The sequence below is a fragment of the Mytilus galloprovincialis genome, chromosome 2 (assembly GCF_965363235.1).
Source record: "Mytilus galloprovincialis chromosome 2, xbMytGall1.hap1.1, whole genome shotgun sequence".
Classification (NCBI taxonomy): domain Eukaryota; kingdom Metazoa; phylum Mollusca; class Bivalvia; order Mytilida; family Mytilidae; genus Mytilus; species Mytilus galloprovincialis.
The window spans coordinates 95,064,141-95,083,185 of NC_134839.1; the positions used below are offsets into that span (position 1 = coordinate 95,064,141).

The 19,045-nt window shown below is 31.9% G+C and overlaps 2 long non-coding RNA genes across 3 annotated transcripts; both read right to left on the reverse strand.

Moving 5' to 3' along the window:
- Positions 1–5,185: 5,185 nt before the first annotated feature.
- On the reverse strand, positions 5,186–8,457 carry LOC143062462 (uncharacterized). 2 transcript variants are annotated; one of them, XR_012974761.1, is made up of 4 exons: positions 8,258–8,457; positions 7,492–7,526; positions 6,194–6,294; positions 5,186–5,703 (listed from the first exon to the last, which is right to left on the reverse strand). It is a non-coding gene; the product is annotated as an uncharacterized LOC143062462 (long non-coding RNA). The 2 variants fall into 2 exon arrangements; XR_012974760.1 differs by having other exon boundaries at positions 7,492–7,630.
- A 7,614-nt stretch (positions 8,458–16,071) lies between these two features.
- LOC143064957 (uncharacterized) lies at positions 16,072–18,123 on the reverse strand. Its single transcript, XR_012975358.1, has 3 exons — positions 17,989–18,123; positions 17,554–17,730; positions 16,072–16,307 (listed from the first exon to the last, which is right to left on the reverse strand). It is a non-coding gene; the product is annotated as an uncharacterized LOC143064957 (long non-coding RNA).
- Positions 18,124–19,045: the final 922 nt, after the last annotated feature.

Genomic DNA, 19,045 nt, shown 5'->3' on the forward strand with positions numbered 1-19,045 from the left:
ATAGTTCATAACATATTATAAAGATTGAGAGTGAACACGAATGTGGCACTTTTATTTTTGACAAAAAACATCTGAAAAGTGACATAGTATGGCATATTTTATTGATTTTTCCGATTGCAGCTTGAATTTGAGAGTCTTAATTGACTCAATCAGTTCAAATCTTTCACATGAAATTTAATTAGGCCAAAATCAGCCTTAACCATACATACATGTACACCTTTATATACTCAAAGGATTCTCTTTTTGAAAATAATAAATACTATTTTTACTTTTCAATCAAAAAGAGAAAAGAAAATAAAAATAGCAGAAATAAGAATACTTACCCTTTTCATTTATTTTGGCTGGGTCTGCAAACTTATGTTGACTCTCAAGCGTCTCTGTAATGTCTATATTTTTATTTTGCGTCTTTAAATAATAAAACTGACTGCCAAAGGAAGCAAGTTATTTTGTTTGCTTCTTGTACTAAATTATGTTCATGCAAGATTAAGGGCATATACAATTATTTAAACCTAATAATTTCATAATATTAGCCTCAAAGATGTTAAATGTCCACTGAAAGGAATTTAATTGTTTATGTAACTAGATTAAGACAGATTAATGTGTTCTATGATAGAACCTGTTCAGCCTATGTAAATAAGTTTTCATTGCTTTCACTTTAATTAGAATCAATGTTTAGAACTATTAATAGCAATTGAGCAGAATGATAAGCATCAAAAGATACATGTATGTGTATTAAACTTATGATTATTGAATTTGTATTATAATGAAATGACAAAATCAAAAACTGACAACTGAAAACTGACCAAAAACTTCTACCTTACTTTTAAGCTTTATTACTACAGGATGTGTTCTGTTAGAAATGATTTTAAATTTATTAGTCATGGGGTAGATTTTATACATGTATTTTCATACATATATTTATGTGTGACCTGCAACCTGCAAACTTCAACCCGCAACCCGCAACCCGCAACCTGCAACCCGCAACCCGCAACCTGCAAAATAGCACTTCCCCAATATTTCGGGTGCTAGAGTCTAGAGAGGTATCATTCAACAGAGACTGTAAATGATTTTTAATCAACAAAATTTCTCCAAATTGACAAACAATCATTTAGATGTGACAAAAGGTATTCAAAAGTCCCTATATTGGTACATTCACTAGATGCTTTAAGATGTCAACCATCTCCCTTTTAATCTCGATCAAATGGCTAATAAAAGTACCCAAAACAACAACCATAAAACATGACTTGTAGTTAGTTTTTCATTTTTAGTCATACGGAACCTTTCATAGATTACTGTACTGTATGGGTTTGGACATGCATGTCTAGTATATCTATAATTCTATGCATACTAGAGGGCATTATTACCCCAACTGCAACATGGTCCCCTTTTGAAAGCCGTTGATCTACTCATGAACGTGCATCGGCACAAAATATAAACACAGGTCTGTGAATAGAAGGTCGAAGGTCAATTATAAATAGATGAAAACAAATGTCATATTTACATGTTAAAAGTAACTAGTACCACAATAATGTTGTCTTTACTATAAATATTATTTATTGGCCAATAAACTGAACACGTATGTGCTCATTATACCGCATTAATAAGGACAAGGTCAAGTGACATGTGACTGACTGAAAAGTACAGGATACACACTACAACTTAACCTAATATTGTAAACAGGTCTTAATACTTAATATTAACGCAGCAATCAAAAACTCATGCCAATGTCTCGCCTCCTTTTCAATCAGGTGAGACAAAATAGAAAGCCCGGATTTGTCATTATTACAAACGTGCTTACACTGCACTGATTTTCAAATATCCTACCTTCTAGACTTTATTCAAAAACATAGTTTATTGGTGTTAGTCGTTTTTGTTATTGCTCATAAATATTATCTGACTAGATGGTTAAAAGCTAGATGGTTTTGAAATGTTGTCGTTAAACACAATTGTCTTTGGAGGAGTAATAGAACATTAAAAGAAAGTATCTTTGAGAAATAAGTTCCTCATGTCAGAAGCTATTTAATTACTGTTGTAATGAACAGTTTCATAGACAATGATTTAGTACTGGTATGATTTAAACTTTAATATTTTATTCATTGTCACTTAAACACAAGTTTTCTATTTGAATTGTTTAATATAAATTCATGTTATCACATTTATTCAGAGTTACTTCCCTCTCATTATGTTTTTTTTTGTAACCACATTCTTGTCAGGATTCTACTTTATCAAATATCTACCACGCCAAGGCTGATCTCAAAAACCTTACCAACACTATCATAGACAACAAAGAGGGATGATCAAGGACCGATAGACTTGCCCGGGAAAGGTTTTGGTTAAGAAAGTTAAGGCCAGTTTCCCCAGAGTGCATATATGAAAAAAACAAAAAATAAGTTACTAATTTTCCCTACCATCACTTGTTTCTTGTAACTCAGAAAGAAATACATTCCCAAGAATACATAGATCGGTCAGTGCTGTTTCTTGGGAATGTATTTCCACAAAATATTTGTTGTAACATTTGTCGTCACCTTTGACATTTCCAAATTGTACCAGTTCATATCGCACGTTTGTTTGTTTTTTATATGAAGCATATATTTGCAGTCTCTATTGTTAATAACTATATAACCTACGTCATTTTTTGGAATTTTAGAATAGTGCTAGCGTCTATGTGTTCGGTTTCAACTACATGTATCTTAATGTATAAATTTCAAGATTGTTTAAGTTTAATTAGAATATTTTGATATGGTTAATTTTAAATCATAATCATACTGATGAAGGATATCTGTTATCCGACATATTTAACATTTATTCATTTTCTTATTCTTTGGTGATGTTGTAACCTATTAGACTTGTTATATATTATTTTTTGAAGTGTACTGTTTCTTTATAAGTATATGATCCATCGCCCCATAAGAATTTTCGTTGGCTATTATTCAGTCATTTTATATATATATATATATATAACGCGATTTGGTGCCACGATATCCCGACCAGGGAAGAACAAAACATTTGCTAATGCAAATTTAAAGATCTAACATAGACGAATTATATGTACAGCATGTGTTTTCAACTTTATATCACCATCACTACTGATGATCCGATGGCCAGGGGTTAAGAAATCCACTAGCCCGACGCCCGGGACTACAATATTTAGACCTTGGGCAACCAAAACTTGTAACCCAAAATGCCCGACGGACTAGTAACAAAAAATTCTTGGCGTTTCTAAAATTGAAAGGGGAAAATCCCCTCATCACTTTTCTATCTTATCCAATCAGATTCAACTACGTCATCAAGGATTCCCAGAATTTGAACTGATTTTGTACAAGTTTTTAAATAGAACAAATAACTCTGGGTGGATCTTGTACTTTCAATATATCGATGTGTCAGTACAGGGGGTGATATTGTACATTGCTTATGCAACCTGATTTCACCACCTTCTGATTAATTCATTGCAATATAAATGTGAATCTCTTATGACAGCAGAAACCTGACTTTGGTCAGATATAAATTTGAAACATGTGCTCGCCGGATAATTCTTTTACACAAACGTGATGATGCTATTGTATCTGATAAAACCCCCTCCAATTCTTTTACATACCCACGTATAGCAGTGGTCAAGGCTTGTATCATCCCGGGATTTGGTCAACTCATTATATCAGAATTTTCAGTGAATATTCAATTATCGATTAATTGAATATATATGCTAATGGAATATTTTTTGCTGATATAAGTTTTGAATATCCAATTTGCAAAAATATCAATTGTACAATGCCGTGATTGGATAAAAATTGTTAAGTTTATAGAATTCATTGTTATTGCAGCAAACTCTGAATTTGTAAGGCATACTAGGGCTAGCAGGTCAGTTTTTTTTGGGCTAGTAGTTCTTCCAACAGGGCTAGTAATATCTTGCAACCAATTAGCCCTGGGCTAGTGAGCTATAACAAAATGTTTTAACCCCTGATGATGGATGCAATCTGTTGCAGATTCCTCGCTGCTTCAGACTATAATTTATGTAGCTGCATCTTACATTGATTTGTAGGATCCTTTACAATAAATAATTCAGCTAATATGGAACAATTCCATATGCATGCCTCATATAGCATGTGCTAGATTAAAACTAACGGCAAAAGGTAACAACAGCCCATCATAAACTTTATTATTGAAGAAGCTATGTGTTTGAGTGGTCAAACGTAAAATCACAAAAATACTGAACTTAGAGGAAAATCAATTCGGAAAGTCCATAATCACATGGCAAAATCAAATAATAAAACGCATCAAAAACGAATGGACAAGAACTGTCATATTCCATGACTTGGAACAGGTATTTTCAAATGTAGAAAATGGTGGATTAAACCTGGTTTTATAGCGCTAACCCTCTTACTTTGATGACAGTCTCATCAAATTCCGTTATATGTAAATTGATGCGTTAACTAAACAGACACAATAAATAAAATAGTCAAAATATGGGTACATCAGTCATCATCGTATAACAATTTTAAAAGGAACAATTTAACAGAACACAAAAACATCTATCTACAAATACATTCATTTGTTTGTGTGTCTCACGTCAGAAAATGCTATACGTAACATAGATTTGTCGTTCAATGTACATACAAACAATTTTAAAATTTACATAGGCAATGTTAGCATATAGGGTTAAAAAATCAAAAGTATGTAAGAATAAATTTCAGAAATAGACCGAGATTTGAAAATAGTCCAAAAGTTATATATAGAATTTATAGGAATCCACAAATAGTTAATTCCACTACGCGATTGAATGATTTTGACGTTTATTGTTCAACGTATTTTGCAATTCATAATAGAAATATATCATAATGACAAAAAATAGAACAATATCATACTGACGGGATCTTTTAAAGTACAGAGTCACGTTATAAGAACCAAAGAAATACAAAAAAAAGTCGCATATACAAACAAGAGCGTCGGGCACAGTGCAACACGATTTGGTGCCACGATATCTCAGAAGCATAAGTTCGAATCTCGGCGAGGGAAGAACAAACAATTTGTTAACGCAAATTTACAGATATAACATTGTTGAGCTGATGTTATATAGATAAAGTCTAGTTTCTGAGTTAGATGACGAGGAACTGCAAATACTGTATGCATCTATTTTTCAACAGCTTTGGAATTCACGAGAGCTGTTACCATCAGAAGTAGAAGGAATGAATAGAATAGAATAATTTTTTATTGCTTATCACAGCGCCCAAGGCTGAGCTGAATGTTTACATTATATTCAATGCTTACAATGATTTCAATATAAAAAAGAAGATATTGTATGATTGCCAATGAGACAACTGTACACAAGAGACCAAAATGACACAGACATTAACAACTATAGGTCACCGTACGGCCTTCAACAATGAGCAAAGCCCATACCGCATAGTCAGCTATAAAGGCCCCGATATGACAATGTAAAACAATTCAAACGAGAAAACTAACGGCCATATTATATAAAAGAATGAACGAAAAACAAATATGTAAAACAAAACATGTGTTATTAAAATAAATGAATGGAATGAAGCAAAATGAATTGTTAAAGAAAAAGAGACATAAAAGAAACATTATATATAAGCTAAATGTCTATGCCCATTGCCTCTCCATCCGTAGACATAATAGACATTAAAAGCCAGGAAAAATCATGGTAAGGATTATGATACATCGTCTCCAGAAGGTCCCAATAGGCTTCTGAAATATAAAACAAATACATTCTGCGTTCGGAACTCAGTGGAATACACTACTTATATGAAAACAAACATGAAATATCTGAAAATAGTTTCTTGATCCTTTTCCGATTTTGTATTGTTTGTTGTAACTATTTTATTCCAAAATGTATTGAAAAAATTAAGAATGTTGCTTTAAAGGATAAATGCACGGTATTTTATTAAAGACTATACATGATTTACATACATGTAGTGTTCAGTTCGTTCCTTGAACTTGACTTAATAAGGTCAATCGTTCCATAGTTATACCTTTTCAAAAGTCTCTTTACAGTCCAGATATATCATTATTTTAAAAGCGTTAACGATTGAATTAAATAATTTGATGAAAAAGGCTCTAAATTTAAAATGTGAAGTCGAGGGTCATTTATGGAAAAAATGTTCGGTAGTTAATGCAGCTCCATGCTACCTTTAAAACAAAATCAACAAATCACTAAATATTCAATGCCAATAATTACCTTGGGGTCCAAGATGTTTCATAATTGCGGGAACCATGTTACTGGTTGTTCCATAAACATCAAATACAAATAAAACTAAACAAAAAACGAGCGTTATCATCCTATAAAATAAGAAGAAACTTATGTATACAAATTGCCGTTTGCACCCAAAATCAATTATAAATGACTCCTTCGTTGTTGGTCATGATTCATTTTATTTTGAAAGTCTTGAAGAAAAGTGTTAAACAACAAGATATGATTAAAATTAATATTATTTAAAATCCATGTAAATGCATAGGCGGATCCATGGGGGCCTGGGGGGCCCGGTCCCCCTTTCGTGGGAAAAAATGGTTGATTATATAGGAAATCATTGAAGCATGGCTGGAACGGGTCCCCACTTAGGTCAGTCAGCGCCCCCCCCCCCCCCCCCCTTAAAAAAAGTTCTGGATCCGCCACCGAAATGGTGTCAATGTCAGATTGATCCTATCAGACGAACATGTATGACTTACAACTATTCCATACACAAAAGCTAGGTAACCAATCTCTTAAAGAATCTGCGAAACAACACTAACAAAACCGATCTTATGTTTGACGAATGAGCCGTGAAAATGAGGTCAAGGTCAGATAACGTTTGCCATCATTCCATACATGTACATACATGACATACACCACATGGTAAACCTATTATTTTATTCTAGAGAAATGGACTTAACTATGAAATCATTACACTGCATTTTGAAACATGAAAATCACGTCAGATGAAACTGTCAAACAGACATGTACACTTGCAATCATTCAATAACTAACTTCTGTAAGCCTTTTGCTTATAGTATATTAGAAACGAACTTAACCATTTAAAATAAAACTATAAAATTATCAATGAACCTTAACAATTTTGTCATGGTCAAGGTCAAATGAAAACTAGGCATATATGTACATCTGTCAACAATTCCAAAAACACACTATAGTTGACCTATAATAATTGCTTAAATTGCGGACAATCAAAAAAATTAACTTTTATCACTGATTTCACGAAATGAAGTCGAGGTCAGATGAATCATGTCCGTCGGAGATAAATATGCAAGTATCCCTTAATTGTTACATGTATCCTACTACTCTTAATAAGTGAGAAATGCATAAGACAAAAAGAAGTATATTATAATATTTTAAGCTCGAGAAGTTATATATTCACTATTGTCATTTAAACATATAATTTTGAACCAATTATTATTATTTATTACTAAGTATCTCATTTTACATGAAAAGGTACAAAACATTATTTATTGTCGCCATATATTATATTCATAAAGTAAACTTACTTTATAATAGGTTTCCAAAATCTTTTATTTTACTTCTATAACATAAACAATTTATTATTGTATCGTCTACAACAGCAGTAATTTAAGTTCAGACGGTTGCACAGTCACCAGGAAATTAATATACAGCTGCTGGCAAAATCTTACACAAGATAAATTAGAAAAAGGTTAAAATATAATCACAAAATATTTTAACTTACAATGTACGCCTTTATTAATGTTATGTCAAATATAATTTTTTCTTAACAAAAACAAGTTATATAGAGGGGAAAAAAAAGAAACTATCAAGATAGATATACATGCGCTTCTAAGATGAATCAAATAGGTTTCGGCACAATTGTATCTTATATCTTAGAATTCTAAACTTTTCTGTAACTCAAGAATTCTTTGCATATACAAGTTTCATGCACCAAAAATATCATATTTAAAGTTGTGTACATATATCAATATATTTAATAAAAAAAAAAAAAAAAAAAAAAAAAAAAAAAAAAAAAAAAAAGATAGTAAGCAAATGTCTTTACCTACTTGACAATAAAAACTACAACAGTTCGCTGTAACATTGCCTTCTTACATGAGTAGTTAAATAAGCCTCAGAGTCATATTTCCATGTACTAGGCCTATAATTGTGTATGCCAGACACGCGATTTATCTACAAAAGACTCAGCTTTAACGTTAAAATAAAAAGTTCAAAGTTCAAATAAAACAAAATTTCAAAGAGCATTAACAACCCACAAGTCCGAAAGATTTTGCAAATCAGTTTTAAGTTTACCTTTAGTTATCTAACTATCTATCCTTTGGAAGAAATCCTTAGTATATCCACACAAACTGAGTTAATCACCAGCAACATCAACTCACAAATACCAGTTTCTAGTACTATCGGCATATTCCTTTGACACTGAAAAAAAAACAGGTCCTAGAACACCAGGATAATTTAAGATGGCCTTGTGGAAAATGTAAACCAGCAGTCGTATAGAGGCATAAAACAGTATGCCATGACGCATGTGCAACATGGTTTTATATTCATTGCCAAGGCATAACAAAACATATAATTATATGTTGTAATGAACAACAGGAAAGTATAAGTTGGCATGATATTCAGTGTAGCATGGTGAATTTTAATTCAATTTTCCTCAATCCATCCAACCCATCATTGAAATCTATAATTCTGACGAATTTCTTCAATGTCTAAACCACTTTTAGACTTATAAGTACATTAAGTCCAGTTTCACTAAAGCAGCAACCATCATTTATTTTTATATAAGAGGTTCAAATAATCGTAGTGTCACCATTCTATAGACCTCCATCTAACATTGGTTTATCAAATTCAATATTATTCCAACTGTCATTTAAACCGAATTAGCAAACAGTCAAATCTTCACTGATTACAGCGAGAGATTTTAATTTGATTTTATTTCATTCCAATTTATAGGGTCCCTACAAGGCACTTAAATACATATGACAAAAGTAATAATAATAAAAATGAAATAAAACATACCATCCTTAAACATTTGCATTGCTAAGTTACTACAGTAGAGAAAAATCCCCCTAAAACACCTTGATGAAAAACACAACCAATAGTAGGACAAGAGAGGCAGCTGTATAACATGTATAAAGAGAAACAACTCTATTGTTATTCAAGTGTAAATAAACAACACCAACAACACTTATGTCAACAGTTTAACAAATATATAATAAACAGTCATAAATTAACAGTGACAGGTAAGATATGTATATATGTTTTTCAAGGTTATTCATAGATCAGTATTTTTCATCATTAAAAATATCATATGTTCATATAATATATATGTTATGTAAACCACGATTGTGAACTGTACATATTACTTGAACACTTTTAGGAACTAACTATCCTTTTAAGACGACAGTAGTTTACCGATTCTGAAATGTCGTACATATATTAGAACGAGACAAATTAAGGTAACAAATAGAATCTGAGGAAAAAGCATATACTAAAAAAGCAGCGACTTCGGGTGGCTCAACAGAGTTGTACCAGATAAAGGGTTTAGCCCTCATTCAAACATTACAAGACTAATCATCTCAACACCTGACATTACAAAACTATTTAACATCATCAACTCAAATAATATCATTTGGCATATCTGAAGTTAAAACAAATGCACAAACACAGATATCATCAATCCTTACAATCATATTAAAAAATCACTCGAACCTGTGAAGACATTAAGGTATTTGTACCAAATCACAGACTTTTATATATATGAAGCTATTATGGCATTTCTGGACTAACAGTGATTTAAATCTCTGCATTCCTTTTAAAATCCAAACATATAGTGGTTATGGATGGTGAGTCACCAAACACTCTCATTCACTTCAGGGGTGCTTCAAGGATTACTATTGCCGTATGCCTGGTCTTATTTTTAGCTTTAATGAAGGACCTTCCATACTACTTAAATTATAGAAAGCTTAGACTATTCGCAGAAAACAGTATTATATTTAGGTCGATCAGATCCCAAGGAGACTGTAACAAACTGGTTGTTCTTGAGTCAGTATCAAAGTGGGAACAGGACTGGTTGATTGCTTTCCATCCCGACACACACAAAAAACAAGCATGATAATATGTATCATCTGCTAAATACCATGGTATCTTTCTTCATTCTAATATAAAATGAGACAAACATATAAATAATATTACATCTAAATGTAGCAAAACTCTTGTTTTTCTAAAGCAAAACATAAAAAACATAAAACCATCATACCAAGAGCCAGACTTATAAGCACTTATTTGCTGTAAACTCTAGCTCAGTCTGGTGCCCAGTAACCACAAATTAATAGCAAAGATTTAACTGGTCCTTATTTGAGCTGCTCGTTATGTCAGTAGTAGGTATATCATAATACGAGTAGTGTATCTACGAGCTGAACATTCTAAACTGGTCATCACTATCAGTTCATAAACTGTCCACGAGACATGTGATGATGCATAATATCTCACTTTATCTAGTCAAACACCATTCTTATATTTGAATATCCAAAAAGCTAGTAAGCTCCATCAACTCACTTTTAGACATGTATATATGTTCCAGACCATATGAGTATTTGGACCGTATACGTATACTCGTACGGTCGGCCGTATGAGTATTCGCGTATGGTCCAGTATGAGCTGACCATACATGTTATTGGATCATATGGGTTACATCTATACAAACATTTATTACAATCTTTATTTTAAGTTTTACAAATTGTTATTATTACAATAAGATGGATAAAATGAACTACCTAACAATTTAAATTAGATATTTGTTTAATTGTATATCTGAATCCCATTTTGAAACTCTCGCCAAAGGTGACACTCGCTACCAAAAGTATATTTTTCATATTTACATTTTTTCAGTTCATGCATGTTCCTTTCGATTAGCAAATTTTTGAAAAGTTGCTAAATATTCTAAAGCAATTGTCCTCCCACATTATACACATTCAATTTCAGTGAGAATAATTGTCATAATTCAATTAGTGTATTATGCATTACTGATCTACATGCTTTGATACTAGAGATTTACAGATTAGCGTGAATTTTTTAAATAGTTAAAATATAAAGTTTTTATTTCAATTACAATTGATTTTTTTTTTATTTATTTGAGAGTTAAGATATGTTGATCTGTTATATGTATTTGTATCTAGTACATTTGACCAACTCCTTGATATTAGTCAGACCGTACGTGTACGGTCCGACCGTATGAGTATTTCTAAAAAGTACGCATACGGTCCAAATACTCATACGGTCTGGAACATATACATCTAAGGGAACGACCATTTAACTCAAGAGTGGGAAGGGGGATACGATAAAGATATTCTGATCTCCTATTCGATAAACAAAAATAATCTGGCCAAGCAGATGACAAAAAATCCAGATATCCCCGTTACTTTATAGTGTTTAATATTAAATAAAATATTTGACCGATAGCATCGAAAAAATACAGAAAACAAATCTGACTCAGACAAAAAACCATAAACCCCCGTGAAATACATACAGACATTCATTAATTCCGTTACCAATATTGCGATGGAATTCATTATCTATTTCAATAATTACTTCTTCGAATTCCTTAGTGGCAATCTATCATTGCTGTGTCTATATAGAAATATCACTTCAGTTGTTCTCTTTACTGTTATTTATTTGACCCTTTAACTTTGTATGCCCCACGTAGGCCACGAGGCTTTAAGTTTTATCCTTTGCCGTCAGTTCTTTCTTCTGTCTGTCTTTTCGTCTGTCTGTTCGTCTGTCCGTCTGTACTTTTGTTAGTCCTAAATAACGTTTCTGCACTCTAACTTAAGATTCTCTCATTCAAATTTTATGAAACCCATACACAATCCCAAGAACACACACACAGACATAGTTCTAATTTGGGTTATGTGTCATTAACAGTTCAAGAGTTATGTCCCTCTTAAACTTGGAACATTGCAAAGCTAGAGCGGGGCATTTGTGTTCTCGGACATATTTTTCTTATCTTATTCGAACGTCCATGGTCTTCTGTAGTTGAAATGCACGTCTGGCGTACACAATTAAATTACTAATTTTAATAAGCTAAAGTTGTAATGAATGTCAATCATTTAATCTATTCATTTGCACTAACAAACAATTTGAACAAAATAGCACTGAATTTATTTCTTTTACTCCTTGCAAACCGGCAATTTATGTGAGTGTTTTCACCAATATCTTTATCAGAGTGAAAGCTTTATGAATTGAAACATAATTAATGCATTTTCTTTGAAACAACAAACACACCAGTTCGTTACTTCATTTCGTTTTGTTTTTTTAGTTTTTACTAATTTGTTTGATGGGTTATTTTTGCGCGTTTTGTTTTGTTTTGTTATTTATTTATCTTGATATTGTTTTGCGTGAGCAATCCAAAGAAAGGGTTCCGATCCTTAAATATCCGTTCTTTTCCTGTGATTCCATTGGGCAGGTATTTCAACTGATTTTGACAATTTATTCTTATGTTGTGCTCTTACATATACACTACCATCCCAGGTTGAGGGAGGATTAAGCGCATGCAACCATATTTAACCCACCATATCATTTAAGTACATGTATCCTACCGTAGTTTATAATCGATCATCTTGTTGGTTCGTCGGTATTTGTGTTAGTACTTATCACATGTGAAAACGCCGCATTGACGTTACTACGCTAATACCAGCGTTCAAAATTATCGCAAAATTCCTTTTTTTTCTACTCTTCTAAATAAAAAATAACCTTTCTAAAGAAGTGTGTATATGTTATTCAAAAGTATTGTACAAAAATGGCAATTTTTAATGGCTGTTTCAAACCTGTCTTCCGAATGCATAAAAACATTTCAGAACTTCACAAAATCTCACTTTCGGCCTCCATTGCTTTTTTTTGGTGTAAATTCCATTAGGCGTCGTCAATTTTAATGGCAGACAAAATAGGCCAAGCAAATCGTATTTTTAAGAACTTCAAAATGACAAGCACGTTACGTCTTACGCGATTTTGCCGCGACAAAAAACCCATCCAAAATGAAAGAAAAAAACTTTGGGAAAAAACGATGTTCATGCTATAACTTTGTTCAGGAATATAGAGTAGGTAAATAAAAAACAATATACATACATTTTTTATAAAAAAAAAATGGTTCACTATAAAGAGATCAATATACTGACCATATTCATAAAACATTCCATTGATGTCGAATTTCATGGCTTATAATTATATATAATGAGGTTTCCCTTTGAAAAAAAACCCCAATTTATTGCAAACTATTTCAAAGCAATACCACACAAATGTTTGATATAATTGCCTTAGTCTAAAAAAAACCCCACTTAATAGACAATAGAGCAATTTGATTGGGTAAAACGATTCAAATCGTCACGTGGTTGTGACGCCATTGAAATTTGAATGTAAACAAACAGGGTCAGCAGCTTTGGTATGGAACAACGACTGAGAAACAATTATGAGGGTATCATCAGCTCAGTAGTCAGTATTTCGGTACTGACATGATTTCACAAACTTTACTTAAATTGTCCGTTTATAAATTTTGAAATTATTAGAAACTAAGGTTTCAACTCCCTCAGGCAAAGTTGACTTTAGATGAATTTGGCTATTTATTTTAGGTATTTTTGTCATATAGCTCTTCAACGGTTTCGGTACTTATTATATACATCTTCGGATTTCAAATGTTTGGCTTTGAGCGTTCCTGATCAAGGTAAATCCAGCAAAGCACTTCGGACGCATATAATTATTAAACGTGTTGTTTGAGCGTTCCTGATCAAGGTAAATCCAGATAAGCACTTCGGACGCGTGTTGTTTTCAATTTTTTATGAGTAACCAAGCTTGATAATACACGGTCATAAAAAATCAAAGCAAAGTTTATAGAAAAAAAAGAAAACAATGTCTATCATAGGTGAACGACATACCTGTCCCAAATCAAGAGTCACATGTAATTCAATTTTCGTTGGATTGTGTATCATATTTGTTTTTTCAACTATGTATTTACAAAAATCTGGCCATTTTTCTCATTTGAATTGTTCTACATTTTGTCTTATGTCGGGACCTTTTATAGCTGATATAAATACGGTAGTGTTTTGTTCAAAGTTGAAGGCCCTGTAATGTAACATATACGCTGCTTACATCTCTAACGTTTAGTCTTTAGTGGAAAGTTGCCTCATTAGTTATCATACTGAATTTCTTATTTTATATACTACGTTTTTCAATCTACAAATCGATGAAAACATCTAAACTTAATGACCGTTTACATTTTTTTGATTTTGCAATTTTTGTATTTATTTAAAACGCTAATACATTTTTTTATTTTATAATATACTGGCCGACTTTAGAAACGCAGCACTAGATTATTCTCTTTAAAGTTTTGAATGAATGAGTCACCATCAAAAGCAATGACTGCCTGTAACAAACGCCAAAATGATTGTCAGAAGGTCAACCAATTCTGTTTTTGGTTCTGTTTTACACCTTCTGATTTTACATTTGTTCCACCCATTACAATAGGTTTGGGCAATTATGCGGTTTAAACTTTAGGGCTTTAAATATTTTCTTTAGTCGATTCTTAAGCAGTTCAGTTTTTGGGAAACATTTATGGCATGAATCTGTGCGCAATGGCATTCGGCAATTTGATAAGCAGTTGGCGTAGCGGCCGCAAACATGAACCGCAAATCACGTTGCGTAATCAAATTCTTTTGATGTTGCATTGTCACTACAAATCCCGTCTACCTGTATCATTGTCGGAAGTCAAACTTTATGGTTGCAGAATGTCACGTTTTTCTGTTCGCAGTATTCTTATGGGCTGACTCAGTTTTTTATTCCTCAGTCTTGGCAATACGGAGATGCAACATTTTTAAACTGATTTAACTGTGGCCAAGGATTGAAAGAACTGTTTCACGAAGTAAAAAATCTTTAATTGGTTCCAAATTTCATATTAAGAAATTCGTGCGACTTCAAAAATCCGGTATGTTCAATAACCACTGATAAGTCAGACGTTGATTTTTTCTAAAGAGAAAGAAGTATGATAAGCATGAAAAGATTTGTATGAAAATCAAACATGATTCAGTGAACAAAACTCAACAACATGAGTGTTGCGTTTTTAAGGTCAGTCAGTATATAACCTTACAATAATTAGCTTTTCATAAAGCTTGTCTGAATAAAGCATCGATTAAATGTTAGAATTGTTTTTTCAAGAAGGTAGCTCTGGTATAGGATTAGGACTTAAGTAAAAGCTGGCGTATATTGTAATTTAGATGGATGTTTAGCGCAACGAAAGTTCAGTATAGAGTATAGAATTATAGGAACTATATAAAATGTACAACTGTTTTTTGGACTTCAAGTTTCCAAACATAAACCTTGTAGTCTAAGAGTTTGAATTGTATTAATGTCTCTTTCAAGAACATACTCCACTACTGCTCACCATGATGGCGATATAATAATACGAAAACAGGTACAGGGGAAAGTGTCAACAGATCAACACTAATTTAATTATTAGACATCCCCTTATTTGCATACTTTTTACTTGTATAAGCAAACAAGGTATAATATATGTTGGTCCCAATACGCAATGGTAGCTAAGAGCGTAGAAATGATTCGGTAAATTTAAGGATTGCTGCAGAAAGATTTCATTGCAAATTATATGAAATATGTATAAATGTTTTCTTTGAGCTTGGTACATTAGTTTACAATTTTGTTTCTTCATGTGAACATTTTGACTTAGACTTAATGCTTTGACCATAATCAAGACGAGAATATGTTATGTGATATAAATTTGAATGCTGCTTTGTACTAAACCGACACGCTAAAATACAGTAGCTGTCAAATAAGTCATCCGAACCGGAGAAAAAACCCACTAACTTCGAAAGGACAATCATTTTAAATGCAGTATGGATGGAATAGAAGCAAAATATTGATGTTTGGTCCTATCCAGTAGGACATAGAATTAACGATTTTCTGCACCTGTATGAGTCCATACTGCCATAATGAGATGTTGCAATTATGAGCAAGACGCACAACACATTTCATAAAACCAATGTACAGTCCATTATTTCGTGAAAATCGAAAGCTACAGACTAGTGCTCTGTCAGTAAATAAAAGCATTTCACAAAGTTAAATTAGTTTATTAAAGAAAATAAATAATTTGTGAATGACTTAACATGTACAATGAAATGACAGTGAAAATATGTCCCAAAACAATCAATTTCTATGGTTCAGTTTGTTGTTTAACCCATAAGCATCATAGTCATCATTGGGTCCATGTCCATCTGACTTCCCCACAACAATGGGAACATTCTGTTCATACCAGACATACCAGACTGACCAGCCGGTGATCCTGCTGAAAGTAGATAAATACAAATTATGTTAAACAGTTGATAATTTGAATATCATTTGAATATCATAATGATTGTAGAATTATTCTTGTTATACAATATGTAAATCTTGAGCATTTTCAGAATTATTAGAAGGAAACGCAAGTATCCCCGAGGTCATTTCAACATCTCTATTCCATCCTCACATTACTGTCAATCCAGTGTCATCTAGTGGCATACATTGAATAATACCACGAGGTCAAATGCAAATGAGATACATCTGACCAGTATATTCCAGTTTTAAGCCGAAGCCTGTTATTGTAAGTGATAACTTTACGACATTAATTAACATTTTATGTCAGTTTACGAGTATTTTGTAATTTATAAATAATGACCAAGAGATCGTGACATTGATTCATTATACAGCCATATTCATTATTTGTTTTAATGTGAAATATATAAGTAGCGTAAATTCATACATTTCGCAACACTCACATTGTTCGATTGGGTCTAACTTAGAAAATGACAATTATAATAACATGTATTATTTACAAAGGGTACCACTTAGGTAATTAAGTAATGAATTATGATAGTGAAACATTTTTATAATAATTATTCCGGAAAAAAACAGAAGCTATTAAAGATTTAATTTACTGAAATTGATAAAGACGATTTCACAATGTCGTCACTAAAACTATTACACTAATAGACAAATAATAAAGCTTACAAAAAAATCAACACGTTTTAGAGCTAATTTACTACTGCATGAAGACTACAACTTTGGTTGGCTTGCTTGCTTTGCTTGTATAATCGATAACTCAAGCTTTATAATTTAATAATATATATAGACATAGTCGAACATGTATATACTATATTTAAATTTGATTGGAAGTTATCCAAATTACAATTGTACAATATTCAAACTCAGCAAGCAAGCTAACAAAAGTCTTGGTTTTCATGCATTAGGAAATTAGCAGTAAAGGAAAGAAAAGATCTATAAATTATGCAAAACATGTTTGATACTGCAAAAAAGATTTAGTTTTGCTTGAAAACAACCACATTCAACATGTACAGTTAACCCACGTTACGTGTGCAATTTTGAGATTAAAAAAAAAACTCGTACGTATGAAACTTTTATAAAATATTTGAAAATAAACGCATAAAGGTATGTATTTTTTAAGAAGGGAAGAAAAACTAAGTTTTCATTTAAATGGGGGGTAAAAAGATCTTTTTCAACATGGTAAAATTATTAAATAGACTGAAAATCCTTACCACCAGGTGCTCCTCCTAGAGCATTTGTATTCTGTGCTACTGAAGCATCTTGTCCTCCTGGGTTCATCATATGTCTCAGCAACATCATCTGTGCGAAATTATCAAACTGTGCGAAAGCACTTCCGGCCAAACAGACCACTAAAAACAAGGCTACAACTTTTTGGATCATTTTGGAATCTGTAATAAAAAAGAATAAAGAAATAGAGAAAGAATACTTTTGAAAATGTAACGTTGTGAATTAAACTTCGCAAATCCAAAGAATAAAATGTCAGTGAAGAAAAAAATTCGAATTAAATCATTATATAATTTCTAACCTTAATAAAATGATGAAAAAATACTAATACTAATAAAGATATGAAAAAATAAACTGAATCAAAAAGTGAAATATGATATATAAACCTTTTAACAAAAAAGGTAAATACTAGTAATGCTTACTTTTAGTATGTTATCCGTCTGAAGCAATGAATGTTCTGTGACCATAAGTTGAACGGTTCGAGTTTATATACTACTCGTAACTGGTTAAAACCGAACTCTTACAGGTGATGAAGATTGAATAATTACAGTACACGAATGAAGCCACAGGATAAACACGTATTTTATTGCCTCTGGGTAATTTATATTGTTTTCTGATCTTATGTATCTCAATCAGCATGTCCAAAAACTGAAAAATTAACAGATATACGATTGTCATTTTTCATCTTAATGGTGTTAAAGAAATGACCAGGGTGTGATTTATGTCACGACATCTGACAGTGTTAGAGTTATTGTATCTGTAATAGTGATGTAATAAAGATGGAGTTTCATCCTAAGAAGTAAACTGATGACCCAACAATACAGTTATGTAGAAAGCGTTAAGTGTTTGAGAATTGAAAATTAAAAACCCTCAAAATCGGTTATCAAGAAAATTAATGTATATTTTTTGTTTGCAAAATATATATTAATTTTCTAGATAGTTGATTCTGAGTTTTTTTTTCATGCAAATAGAACATTGAAAACTTAAAGCCGTCCTATCCTATCAGTGGGAAGTTTCTATTCCATAAAACCCGAATTTTCCAATTAGATTGCATCCGAAAGTGCTTATTCTTTTTTTTTTTTTTTATCCCTACAGTTAAAGAGATACAACTATGAATTATGAAACAGAACTCATAAATTGAAAATCAGTAGTAGTGATGTTTTTTTTTTTGTATCAATGTTGAATCATAATTAAGTATTTTTGTACTCTATAGCTGGTATTTTTTCTCCGCAATGCACAGAATGACCTCTCTCGATGCACACAATTTAACATCATATTTATTTTAGCTAATAGGATATAGATTATTAAAATCAACATAAAATATATATAGAATAAAATTATCAGTATTTAACATATTGAAATCATTTGCTTGTCTAGTGATGTATTTTGGAATAAGACAAGGGTTTCCGCTTAAGCAACACGTCTATCGAATAAAAACAACAGGGAACATAGATAAAAAGGTATTTTCATGACATTTTC